The sequence below is a fragment of the Phoenix dactylifera genome, unplaced genomic scaffold (assembly GCF_009389715.1).
Source record: "Phoenix dactylifera cultivar Barhee BC4 unplaced genomic scaffold, palm_55x_up_171113_PBpolish2nd_filt_p 001314F, whole genome shotgun sequence".
Lineage (NCBI taxonomy): Eukaryota > Viridiplantae > Streptophyta > Magnoliopsida > Arecales > Arecaceae > Phoenix > Phoenix dactylifera.
In genome coordinates this window covers 20,001-32,145 of record NW_024068645.1, presented here as the reverse complement: position 1 = coordinate 32,145, position 12,145 = coordinate 20,001, and positions in this window count along the sequence as shown.

Below are 12,145 nucleotides of genomic sequence, written 5' to 3'. Positions count from 1 at the left end.
TGCAGTTCACCAGCCCAAGATGCAAAGGTGTTAGCTCGAGCGTGCGAGAGCCAAACGAAATGCAGCACAAGTTAAATTTTGCTACGAGAGTGGGGTTTTCTACAAAATTACATACTTTAATCAATGGAAATTTTGAGTTATACGAGTAACATGTTCTCACTGTTTATTTATATAAAACTGTATATTTTTCCAAAAAAAAAAATTCCATGTCAGATGAAATAACTATTATGACCGATGAATAATAGGGCCTTAGGCAAACAGAGATGCTATCTTTTTAATTAAAAAAATAAATCTCTATGAAAATGTATGATTATGTTCTAACAATGGTTTAAGTAAATAGTGATGCTAAAGTTTGTATTCCAATCTTCAAATTTCCATCATAACACTCAATATAACAACTATTACTTTTTCCTGTAACTCGGTTGGGTGGGAGCAAGCAAATAATGGAACAATAAGGACAAATTCCGTCATCAAAAAGTACCTACAAAGTTCATATGGTATCACTCTATTATTAAAAATTTCTTATTGCGCCAAGGATCCTAAGTATTAATTGATCCAGGGTCAAGTATACCTACAACTGAGGCGAGCATAAACAGGAAATTTGAGGTTATCTCACTAACTATTAATTCAACCTCACTGCTTAGGTCTATAGGGAGAGTTAATACTATAGGGTAAAGGGCTAGTATCTGGGGTACCCTCATATAGGTATACCTCAAAGTCCCTAGTATGTTAATAACCATAATACCTATAGTATACCTAGTATCCTTAGCATAAATTAAGAGTCCTAAGATTATGAGCTTAATGGCTATATATTGCGGTTTTCAATACTATAGGGCCACAATATCATTGCTCAAATTAAGTAACTCTCACTAACTATTAATTCAACCTCACTGCTTAGGTCTATCAACCAACTTTTAGGTATAGTAGTGGGTAATACTATAGGGTCTTCAATTCCTGGGCTCCACCCAGTGATCTTGGTTATAATTTCTTTTTTAAAATCTCCTTAATAAAAGGGTCATTTACCCTATTGGGGGAGTATATTGATACATTATTTCAAGGTTACCTATAGTATATTCTACCAGGGTCTATACTTATTTATAGAGGAGAGGATGCCTCCTCCTATGGGTCCTAAGAGGACTCGACCAAGGAAAGGTAGCGTCCTATCTTGGACGCTCGGCATCCAGAGTCTTGGATAGATTTTGGGTCAAAGGGGAAGAGGGAAGGGGTGTCGGCCCTAGAGGCTGCCCTCTTCTTATGAGGTTGCACAATATGCGGCCCCTGGGGATGCGTTAGAAAGTAGGGGTGCTGGCCCTAGGGCTGCTCCCTCATCTCCTAGCTGCACCCTGTAAAGTGCTATAGCTAGCAGGGGCAGCAGTCACCTACCTTGGTCGGCCACCCCTACTTGGATCTAATCCAAGTGGCCTAAGGTTGACCCAGGTCTAGTCCTACTTGACACAACCTAGCTCAATCCCTATATCAGGACTATTTGCCTGGCCCAATTTCTTCTTCAATTAAATCTAGATCTTTCTTAATCCAATTTGCGAGAGAATAATCAGCTGGAATCTCATTCCAATTGACCTAAAGACAAATGATAGATGCTAGATACATTATGGGTATAGGTCAACCCAGGTTCTCGCTCCTAAATGACCTGCCCTTTAGGTTCTTAGTCACGTCAGCCCCATGGTCCAACATGGGGATATGAATCTTATATCACATTATTGAACTTTTGGGTGAATAGGATGAAATCAGTTGGTTTCTCTATTCTTGCACAAGCTACATCTTGTAATTTAATCCCCCGTCATTCCATTATCCCTGTATGGTCATTGAGTATAACACTATCAGACTCTTAGTCATACTCTTCATGATTCATTAGAATCCTAGATCATATTAGAAACCCTTTATGAAAACTGTTCATGGGTATCTCTTATGGAATTAATTAATTATTAACTATAATAACTTTGCAAAATGGTTATTTTCAAAATCGTTCAAGTTACTATCCTATCGGGTTTGATATATCTGACTATCTCTATTCTCATGTGAACACTATGCCCAATATGATGGTTTCCATGTTGGACACCCTGACCCTTACTCAAATCCAAATCCATTAAACCACTATGCTCCCTATCAAGGGCAATTCAAGGTGTCATATATACATATAGATGAAGGTGGGTCCAGAGATGAAAAATTGAAATCCGGACGGAATACACAGATTATTTCTCTCTTGTTTGCCATGAACGGTTATAGACTTGCTATACAAAATTATAACTAAACAAATAGCTCGGGCAAACCTATAGTAAGTCATTACCTCTTAATAAGCAACTTATACGATATCACAGTATTTCATTGGTCCTCTCCCCATGTCCTACAAAAGGGTAAATTCAAAGCTCTTAACTTCATCCGGCCGGTCCGCCCCACATGATGGGATTGGACGGTGATCGATCCGATCAGTGCACAGATCACTTTTCTTCTGGATGGACGAGACTTGAGTCCACAGTGTAGGGACACTGAAGTGATAGTGCAGGTGCTTGTTAGAGAACAAGGGTACTGAGCATGACCAAGACAAGAAGTCACTTGGATGTCTATCCACTCGTTAGTGACTTGCTTGATGTTGCAGTAGTATGACTGGTCCTTTGACCTGCGGTGCTTCAGCTACTCACAGTGAGGTTATTGTAGTTTGACTACACGTATACATGGTCTCTAGTCATATGGGTCCTTGTAGTGTAGATTGGCTGCAGTAAGTTCACTGTAGGAGTAGGGTATGCACTTACATGGAATCTATCGACCTTGATAGAAGAGGAGTGATCCTATGTGATTTGTTAGACTGAGTTCTAAGACCTTGGCCAGGGCAGTAATATAAAGTGGAGAAAGAGTTTTCCACTAACGAACTCGAGTCGAATAAATCTTGACATATGACAGACGAAGGGGTTTGACGAGTTATCCATGACCTCCGTCCTGTAGGGATCCACGATAGAAGGACTGTATCACATGATAACTGCACCTAGAGGTTCATCATTCTATTCTGCTGGGTAGCCACCACATGCTGCTAGGTGTCACTGGTGGATGGTGGGACTCATAGGGATTATCTCGATGATCGATAAGCCCTAATGAGTAGAGTTGGAATCGTTCCGACCCATTGAAAGGAGTTTTCAATGATATTGTGATAGAGATCACAATATATCTCACTACCAGTCAGAGTAGAACCTATAGGGTCACACACACTAGAGGCATTGACCGATCCGATGGTTGAATCATGATATGGAATCACAAGTAATCAATTCGATTGATAATAAGCTGAAGAAGGAACAAAGAGAATTAATTAATTGGACTTAAAACAAGAGTCCTACTTGGAGTAGGATTCCTAGAGTCCTAATTGGATTAGGACTAGAAATCCTACTTGGACTGAGATTCCTATTTGGACTAGGATTCCTACTTGGACTGAAAATCCTATTTGGAGTAGGACTAGGATTCCTACTTGGAGTAGGATTCCTACAATCCTAATTAGATTAGGAGTTTTGAATTAAATTTGGATTCCTACTTGGAGTAGGATTCCTAGAGTCCTAATCGGATTAGGACTTCGAATTCAAATTAGAGTCCTAATTGGATTAGGACTAGAATTAAACAAGTCCTAATTGGATTAGAATTTCTTAAGTCCTAATTAATTATTAATCTAATGAATCAACATGACTCCTAATTGGATTAGGATTGAAGAGTTCAATTGAGTCATGGTTCATTCAAGTTCTAATTGGATTAGGACTAGCATAGATTGAACCCAATTGATTCATGATTTGGACTAAACCAAATAGGAGCCCTAGATGCCTTTATAAGGCTTTGAAAGGAGGTGCCCTAATGATATGAGAAGCCCTCCTCCTCTCCATCACGTGGCCACCCTCCTCTCCTCTCTTTTCAGCCACCAACAACAAAGGGAAGAAAAGGATCTTGGTGGCCTCCTTCTTCCTCCACCATTTGGTTCCAACGCAAGGAAGAAAAAGAAGGCTGCAGGGCTTCGTTCCTCTTCTTCTCTTCATCCTTCTTCTTCCTCCTCCCAAGCACAATCAAGGATTGATTGAAAGGGAGGATATCAGCCATCAAAGTTATCTCTGCAAGGGAGCTAGCACCCCGGGGAGATAGAAAACTTGGATCGGTTTTCTGCTTCGTGTGGATACCCGTAGAGGCCGGGCACTTGAACGGCTTCAAGTGAACCTTCATCCTAAACCACGATCATCAGTTTGCGGTGATCATCTACCCGCACAAAGGTGAAGATCTGATCTTCTAATGTTATTTAAAAGTTTTTAATCCTTATCTAGCTACGAACGGTTTTTAAACAATGTTCATGCGATGAACGGTTGATCCCGCACATGCCTCTTCCGTTGCATCTGAATTTTTTGAAATTTCAGCGGCATGATCGGGGTTATCTAACACTAGCTGCCCCTGATTTGAATCAACAACCCTTATGCATAACATTCCCTAATCTAGATGCTACTACTTTTGAATTAAAATCTGGACTAATACATCTCTTGCCCACTTTCCATGGCCTTGCAGGTGAAGATCCTCACAAGCATCTAAAGGAGTTTCATGTGGTGTGCACGAGTATGAAACCCACGAGGGTGACCGAAGAGCAAATTAAATTAAGAGCCCTTCCGTTTTCTTTGAAGGATTCGGCTAAGGATTGGCTCTATTATCTACCATCTGGAAGTATTACCATATGGAATGAGATGAAGAGATTGTTTTTAGAGAAAAAGTTATATTCTCTACTATAGGATTCTCTATGTCAAGAAATTCTTATTAACTATTGACCATAAACAGAAGAGATATCCTAAGTAAAATTTAACCATTATAATTGACCATAAACAGAAGAGACCCTGGTCTTATTTCACTAGGGTACCTACTTTTTAGAAAAGTAATAAGCCAAAGTTCAGAAGCTATTTAGTTCCTTATTCATCAAGAAATTGGAGGCATAGGAGATAATTTATAACATAATTCAACAGTGGCCAAGAACATTATTGGGGTAACACTCTTAACTTTATAAGTAACTTTTTGTATGTTTGTCCTAACTTGTAGTTAAGAGCAATCAGATCATACACGCATCTAAGTCATTGAAAGCATCACACTTACGAATCCATCGGTGGATTCTAACCCTAAACATCTCTTTTCATAGATAATTCGTACTATTACATCCATATTAATTCTTAGTTTTTATTATTCACTCTAGCTTATACCCTTTGAATTAATTATTTAATTAAGAAAAATAACTTGTCTCCAATCCCTGTGGACCGACATCCGTAATCACTATCCTACAGGATACGTGCTATTGCGTGGTTTATTTTTGAAATTGAAAGAACCGATCAGTATCCAATAACCAGGTCGAGTTATCACATATTGAGAAATTACAAGGTATTATCATATAAGTACTTTGACCTGCAACTGATTGTATCTTTTTCTTTGGCATGTTCGGGTCAAGAGAGGCAATGTACTAAGGACAGTTCCTCTTCCAATGCCCTTGCTTCTTATAGTAGAAGCACTCTGCCTTACTCTGATCAGCCTTCTTCTTCTTAGTCTGACTTTGCTCGGCATGATGCACCTTTTTGTTTTGATTTTTCTTTTTCTTCTTCCCTTTCTTAAAGGGACCACGACCCTTGGACGAACCTCCCACTAAATTCACTGACCCTTTTAGGAGTTGGTGATCCTTCTCAAAAGTTTGTAGTAAACCCAACAATTGGTGATAATTTACTCCTAGTTTTATCATATGAAAGTTGGTGTGAAATGGGCGGTACGAACCAAGAAGAGAGTTCAGTATAGCATCTTTCCCCAATTGATCATGAAGGGAAAAATCGAGAGTGCTCAGGCGCTCGATCAACTCAATCATGTACAATACATGATCAGTCACCAATGCCCCATCCTTCATCCGTGCGCTGAAAATAGCACAACTAATCTTGTGCCTTTCAACATCGTTGGGAGTGCCAAAAGATTCGTTCAACACTTGAACAATTTCTTCGGGCTGGGCATTCTCAAACCGGCGACTGAACTCGTCGCTCATTGGAGCAAACATAAAGCATCGGACAGCGATACGGTCACTGAGCCACTTCTGATAAGTTTCTCTGACCGCACATAAAGGCACCAATTAGATTCATGGACTCGATAAGTTTCTCTAACAAGTACTTACATAATCACTCCAGTGTCTCCACACCGTGGACTCGAGACTCGTCCATCTGACTAAGTGATCTGTGCACTAATCTCAGCGGATCGATCACCGTCCCTCGTGATGGATCCATCGATCAGGAGCATTTAGAAATTAATCCCTAATGACACATGCCTCAAATTCTTAACTCCTTTGAGAATATATATCATCATCTATTAATTTCTTGGACGATTCATGGACACATACAAAATAAGAATGAAAAATAAATTGCCTAATTTTATTTATTAATAAGAGTCAAATTACAAATTTGTGCCCCAGATTACAAATATGCGTCAGCCACGTTGGCTTCTAGGGCATACTTCTAACAATCTCCCACTTGCACTAAAGCCAATCAGATATGTATTTAAGTCCCATTTTTTCAAGATGGACTTCTAATTTCTTCTGACTCAGCTGCTTAGTGAATGGGTCCGCCACGTTATCAGTGGAGTCTACTCTCTGCACCTCTACATACTTCTTTTCGAGGTAGTCGCGAATTAGATGAAATCGCCGCTCTATGTGCTTGGGTTATGGCATCTGATAACTTGACTCCTAGCTCTTCGACAAACTTCTTATATCAGAACGCTTCCTTCGCAACATCCGATGTAGCAATATACTCTGCTTTCATGGTAGAATCTGCAATAATCGATTGCTTGGAACTCTTCCAATTTATCGATCCTCCATTGCATAAGAACACATATCCTGATGTAGACTTTCTATCATCAAGGTCAGTCATGAAGTCTGAATTAGTATATCCTTCTACCTTTAACTCTGTGCCTCCCCCAAAGACCAAAAATATATCCTTAGTCCTTCTCAAGTACTTAAGGATATTTTTCACAGCTATCCAGTGCTCCTCGCCTGGATTCGACTGATATCTGCTCGTGACACTCACAGCATGTGCTATATCAGGTCAAGTACATAGCATGGCATACATAAGGCTCCCTATTGCCGATGCATAAGCGATCCTACTCATGATGAATCTTTTCAGATGTTTTGGGACACATCTTCTTGGAGAGATTTATCCCATACCTTAGGGGTAACAATCCCCTTTTAGAGTTTTCCATGCTGAACCTCTTCAGCACTTCCTCTATGTACATTTTCTGTGATAGGCCAAGCATCCTCTTAGATCTATCTCTATAGACCTTAATTTCCAAAATATAAGATGCTTCACCTAGGTCTTTCATGGAAAACTTCTTAGACAGCCATAACTTGACCGATGTGAACATGGAAATATCATTCCCAATTAGGAGTATATCATCCATGTACAATACGAGGAATACTATAGCCCTCCCACTAACCTTTTTGTACACACATGGTTCCTCTTTATTTTTGATGAAATCAAATGATTTGATCACATCATCGAAACGAGTGTTCCAACTTCGAGATGCTTGCTTTAGTCCATAAAAGGATCTTTGCTGCTTGCAGACCTTGTGATCACCATCACTGGAAGTAAAACTCTGAGACTGTTTCATATAAAATCTTTCTCAAGATATCCATTAAGGAATGCAGTTTTCACATCCATCTGCCATATCTCATAATCATGATAAGCTGCAATAGCAAGCAACGTTCGAATGGACTTCAGCATGGCTACCGGTGAAAAGGTATCCTGATAGTCAATACCTTCGCGCTGAGTATAACCTTTTGCCATCAACCTTGCCTTATAGGTCTTTACCTTGCCATCCAAACCCATTTTTCTTTTGTAGACCCATTTACACCCAATAGGTACAATACCTTCAGGTGGATCTACTAAGGTCCATACTTGGTTGGAATGCATGGAGTCTATTTCTGATTTCATTGCATCCATCTATTTTTTGGAGTCGATGTCTAACATTGCTTCGTTGTAGGTCTTGGGATCATTACTATGATCTCTTTCTCCCATGAGGAACTCTTCCTCTATGTCCTCTGTAAGCATACCTAAGTATCTTTTAGGAGGATGGGAGATCCTACTGGATCTACGAAGTGGACGAGGTTCTTCATGTACTGGCTCAATGTGAATAGGTTCACTAGGCTCAATTGCTCGTTGCTCTTGAGAGATTTTCTCTTCGAACTCAATTTTTCTCCCACTGCCTCTAGCCAGGATAAACTGTTTTTCCAAGAAGATGGCATGTCGGCTCACAAACACTTTGTGGTTTTCTGGGATGTAAAAATTATATCCTAATGACTCTTTAGGATATCCAATGAAACGAGCACCAATTGACCTAGCCTCTAACTTGTCTGCCTGTTATCGTTTGACTTGGGCCAGGCATCCCCAAATCTTGAGATAACCAAGACTTAGTTTCTTACCATGCCATATCTCATACGGTGTGGTAGGAACGGACTTAGAGGAAACTCTATTCAATATGTAGATAGTTGTAAGTAGGGCATCTCCCCACAAGAATAAGGGTAAGTCAGTGAAGCTCATCATGGACCTGACCATATCCAATAGGATCTGATTCCTCCTTTCTGACACTCCGTTGAGTTGAGGTTTCCAGGAGGTGTCCATTGTGAAACTATACCATTTTGTTTGAGATAATCGCGAAACTCTCCACTAAGGTGTTCTCCTCCTCGATCTGATCGAAGAACCTTAATGAGTTTTTCTGTCTGTTTTTCTACTTCAAATCTGAATTCTTTGAACCTTTCAAATGCTTCAGATTTATGTCTCATAAGATAGACATAACCATATCGTAAGAAATCATCAGTAAAAGTAATAAAATAGAAAAATTGACCCCTAGCCTGCACATCGAATAGGCCACACACATCAGTGTGTACTAGGGCAAGTATTTCAGCGGACCTCTCCCCGTGTTCTACAAAGGGTAATTTGGTCATTTTTCCTTGAAGGCAGGATCCACAAATCGGATATGACTCAGAAGTAAATGAACTCAAAAGCCCCTGTTTCTCCAATTTGTTAATTCTGTCTTCTCTTATATGACCAAGTCTAAGGTGCCACAAATACTTTTGATTTATCTCATCTCTAGATCTTTTAGATCCTATGGTACTCACTGTATGCTCAGATACGTTCACAGATACATCCATATATAAGTGATATAGACCGTCAATCATAAAACCACGTCCAAACAGTTTATTTCGCAAATAAATGAAAACGTAGTCTTTATTAAAATTGAATTCATAATGTTCCTATGCTAGACAAGATACAGAAATTAGATTTCTGCTAGCACTAGGTACAAAATAACAATCTCTAAGTATCAAACTAAATCCTGATGGTAAATGCAAAGGAAATGTACCCACAGCAACAGCAGCAACTCTTACTCCATTGCCAACCCATAGGGTTACCGCACCTTCCGTAAGCTTTCTACTTTTCTTTAGATCCTGCATGGTAGTGCACAAGTGAACACTAGAACCAGAGTCTATAACCCAACTGGAAATAGAAGAAACTGTTAGATTAGTATCAATAATGAGCATATTAGACATACCTTCAGAAGGCGTGTCACCCTTCTTGCCCTTTATGTTTTCCATATAGATAGGACAGTTCCTCTTCCAATGGCTGTCTCCATTGCAATGGAAACATTTTTCTTTGGGTTCGGCCTTCTTCTTAGGAACTTCCTTCTTCGGCTTTTTCTTGGTCTTCTACTTCTTCGTAGGCTTCTTCTTCTTTCCAGTAGATTTTCTCTTGGAAGTAAAAGCTAGCTTAGCAGCGAGAACTGTGCCCCTTGAACCTTTCAAGGCTCCCTCAGTTGTCACCAACATATTCAACAATTCAAGTTTGGTGCATTCAATTTTATTCATATGGTAATTTACAATAAACTGCCCATATGAACATGGCAACGATTGTAGGATCAAATCTGTTTGCAAATTCTTGTGTATGGTCATGCCAAGCTTCTCAAGCTCCTCAAGATTCTTGATCATGGTCAAATCATATTCAAGGACGAACTGCCCATCGTGCATCTTGGCTTTGAAGAGCCGCTTGGACACTTCAAACCTCGCTGCGCGACTCTGTTCACCATACAACTCTTGTAGGTAATCAAGTATATCCTTAGCAGTCTTCATGCTCTCATGCTGGTATTGCAATTCGTTGGACATGGATACCAAAATGTAGCACCTAACCTTATTGTCGTCATCCAACCATTTTGCATGCATCTCACGCTGCTCATTAGTTGCACGGGTTGGTAACACCGAGAGTTCATGGTCAAGAACATAAGCTATCTTATCACAACTCAAGACAATCTTCAAGTTGCGAAACCAATCTTTATAGTTTGGTCCGGTCAACCTATTGTTATCTAGAATTCGAACTATCGGATTGGAAGCCATTGACATCTGCAGAGAGTAAAGATTCTAATTAGAAATTTGTATTTGACATTAATTTATTTTAGAAACTTTTAAAACAAAATTGAATCAAATCCTCCTACTATTTTTCGGATCTCTCACACTCCCCTGGTAAAGATATGGAAACCTGCGACTTAGAGTTTCGAGTGGGGTGCTGCGGTCCTACCAATTTATATGTCACCTCACCTAACAGTTATTGAAGATACATAGATGATGAGTGTACAACTCTTGTACAATACTTCGTAAGCATATTGAGCTAACCTAGTCTCCAAGTCATAAGGACCTCACCTAATAGTTATTGGATCCGTTCCTTGGTTAAGTTAGACCCACCGTATATTCTGCGAAAATAAGTTAGGCCACAAGTGAAATTTGACCTATAGCCTAAGATTATGAGGTCCTAATATATTGGCACTGAAAGAACTCATTATCTCTTCTGTTTAGGTATACTAGGGCCTTAATGGCTATAGTAAAAATAATGTATCACCTATAGTCAATTATATTATCTCCTATTGCTTTCCCCTACTATAGGTAACCTTCTTGGCGCTGGGATCTCGAATCCGGCTCGGCCGCGATGCTGGGAGCTGAGATTTGCTGGCTGTGAACGCGTTTGATGGCGTGGGATAGCTGATGATGAGGCGGAAGAGGAAGATGGCTGCGTGATGCTGGGGATCCGACGGGAGCTGGCACGGTGGCTGGCACGGAATCAACGGGAGGACGTGGATCCGTGGGTGCAGAGGCGGAGGCTGCCGTGGGACCACTGCTAGCATCACGGGAGGGTGATCGACGGAGGAGGTGCTGGGATTTTGATGGCGTAGAGGAAGGAGATCACGGCTTTGGAAGGTGCAAGCGGACAGGATTGGAAGGAGTTGGTCTTGTGAACTATCTTTTTCGGGCAATTCTTCTAAAGATATATCAAGAAATTCAATTAAAATAGGTTCAGATTTAGATAGTATCACCTCTTAAATTTCTTCCTTCTCATTGTCTTCCTCCTTGTCGTCAACCTCAGCGGGTCTAGGGAAAACTTGGAGGGATGGAAAAGGGACTCAGCAGCAGGGACATCTTCAGACGGTGCTGCTAAATTCTCAGCATCAAGATCTTCTTCTTCGTAGACTTCGGTTCCTTCGTTTACTCCGCTTCTTTTGGCATCAGTGGGCTGAGGAGGAACATCAAAAGGCTTTATGATCTCGTCGTCCTCATGTACCAATGCAAAATGTTGGTCTCTGGTGGGGCAAACGATGGCGGAATGACCTCGACCGTCGCACTTGTAGCAATCGGGTTTGCCTCTTCTTTGCAGCATGGATTGGGGCATAGGTACTTGGCCCCTTCCAATACCTCTATCCTAATATGTACTTCGATTGACAGGGGATTTAGATCGAAAAACAGTGGCGTTACCTCTAGAAAAAGAAACTCCTCGGCCGCTACATTCTGGAGGCTGTCGCACAATCGGTGTTTGTGCAGGGCGCCGTTGTCGCTGCTGCTGTGACTCCATGCAAAGCGGGAGTTGGTACTCTTCCTCCTTCTGTTGTATAAGATGCATTCGATGAAGGACTTCATCCGGCTTCTTATCTCGTTGGCAAATTAAGGTATGCCTCCCGCTTCCGTGGGGCGGACCTAGAATAGATAATGGGTCTCTTCAAGATCCACACCCTAGTTGAAACGAGAGGCAGAAGTTTATTTATGGAGAGGTAGGTAACCGACAATAATTTCAAGATA